Here is a 2,490-nt window from a genome sequence, read left to right as displayed (position 1 = left end):
AATAATTCAATCCACCTACGCTGCCTCATATTCAGTTGTTTCTGATTAAATATGTGTTGAAGACTTTTGTGGTCAGTATATATAATACTTTTGACCCCATATAAGTAGTGCCTCCAAGTCTTTAATGCAAAAACAACCGCGCCTAATTCCAAATCATGCGTCGTATAATTTTGTTCGTGAATCTTCAATTGTCTAGACGCATAAGCAATCACCTTCGTTCGTTGCATTAATACACAACCGAGACCTTGCTTTGATGCGTCACAATAAATCACAAAATCATCATTCCCTTCAGGCAATGACAATATAGGTGCCGTAGTTAGCTTTTTCTTCAATAACTGAAACGCTTTCTCTTGTTCATCATTCCATTCAAATTTCTTCCCTTTATGCGTTAATGCAGTCAAGGGTTTTGCTATTCTGGAAAAGTCTTGGATGAACCTTCTGTAGTAACCAGCTAGTCCTAAAAACTGGCGTATGTGTTTCGGAGTTTTCGGGGTTTCCCACTTTTCAACAGTTTCTATCTTTGCCGGATCCACCTTAATACCTTCTTTGTTCACTATGTGACCGAGGAATTGAACTTCTTCCAACCAAAATGCACACTTTGAAAACTTAGCGTACAATTCTTCCTTCCTCAATACTTCTAACACCTTTCTCAAATGTTCACCGTATTCTTGGTCATTCTTTGAGTAAATAAGTATGTCATCAATGAAAACAATGACAAACTTGTCAAGGTATGGTCCACACACTCGGTTCATAAGGTCCATGAACACAGCTGGTGCATTAGTTAAACCAAACGGCATGACCATAAACTCGTAATGATCGTAACGTGTTCTAAAAGCAGTCTTTGGAATATCATCTTCTTTCACCCGCATTTGATGATACCCGGAACGTAAGTCAATCTTTGAATAAACAGACGAGCCTTGTAGTTGATCAAATAAGTCGTCGATTCTCGGTAGTGGGTAGCGGTTCTTGATGGTAAGTTTGTTCAACTCTCGGTAGTCGATACACAACCTGAATGTACCATCTTTCTTCTTGATAAACAAAACAGGAGCTCCCCACGGTGATATGCTTGGTCGAATGAAACCACGCTCTAAAAGTTCTTGTAATTGGCTTTGCAGTTCTTTCATCTCGCTGGGTACAAGTCTGTAAGGAGCACGAGCTATTGGTGCAGCTCCTGGTACAAGATCTATTTGAAATTCAACGGATCGATGTGGGGGTAATCCCGGTAATTCTTTCGGAAATACATCGGGAAATTCTTTTGCAATGGGAACATCATTGATGCTCTTTTCTTCAGTTTGTACTTTCTCGACGTGTGCTAGAACAGCATAGCAACCTTTTCTTATTAGTTTTTGTGCCTTCAAATTACTAATAAGATGTAGCTTCGTGTTGCCCTTTTCTCCGTACACCATTAAGGGTTTTCCTTTTTCTCGTATAATGCGAATTGCATTTTTGTAACAAACGATCTCTGCTTTCACTTCTTTCAACCAGTCCATACCGATTATCACATCAAAACTCCCTAACTCTACTGGTATCAAATCAATCTTAAATGTTTCGCTAACCAGTTTAATTTCTCGATTCCGACATATATTATCTGCTGAAATTAATTTACCATTTGCTAATTCGAGTAAAAATTTACTATCCAAAGGCGTCAATGGACAACTTAATTTAGCACAAAAATCTCTACTCATATAGCTTCTATCCGCACCCGAATCAAATAAAACGTAAGCAGATTTATTGTCAATAAGAAACGTACCCGTAACAAGCTCCGGGTCTTCCTGTGCCTCTGCCGCATTAATATTGAAAACTCTTCCGCGGCCTTGTCCATTCGTGTTCTCCTGGTTCGGGCAATTTCTAATAATGTGGCCCGGTTTTCCACATTTATAACAAACTACATTGGCATAACTTGCTCCGACACTACTTGCTCCGCCATTACTCGTTCCGACACCATTTGTTCCTTTCGTTCTATTAACCCCTGGTCCGTAGACCTCACACTTCGCCGCGCTATGACCATTTCTTTTACACTTGTTGCAAAATTTGGTGCAGAACCCCGAGTGATACTTTTCACACCTTTGGCATAGCTGCTTCTGATTGTTGTTGCTGTTGCGGTTATTATTGTTGTTGGGATGATTGTTGTAGTTGCTGTTGTTGTTGTTGTTGTTGTTGTTGTTGTTGGGCCGTTTGTTGTAGTTGCGATTGATGTTGCGATTGTTGGGATAATTGTTGCGATTATTGTTGTAATTGCTGTTGTTGCTGTATTGGTGATTCTTATCACCGTTTTCCTCCCACTTTCTTTTGACTTGCTTCACATTGGCCTCTTCAGCAGTCTGTTCTTTAATTCTTTCTTCAATCTGGTTCACTAGTTTGTGAGCCATTCTACATGCCTGTTGTATGGAGGCGGGCTCGTGTGAACTTATATCTTCTTGGATTCTTTCCGGTAATCCTTTCACAAACGCGTCGATCTTCTCTTCCTCATCTTCGAATGCTCCCGGACAC

The sequence above is a fragment of the Rutidosis leptorrhynchoides genome, chromosome 4 (assembly GCF_046630445.1).
Source record: "Rutidosis leptorrhynchoides isolate AG116_Rl617_1_P2 chromosome 4, CSIRO_AGI_Rlap_v1, whole genome shotgun sequence".
NCBI lineage: Eukaryota > Viridiplantae > Streptophyta > Magnoliopsida > Asterales > Asteraceae > Rutidosis > Rutidosis leptorrhynchoides.
This window is presented reverse-complemented; position numbering follows the sequence as displayed.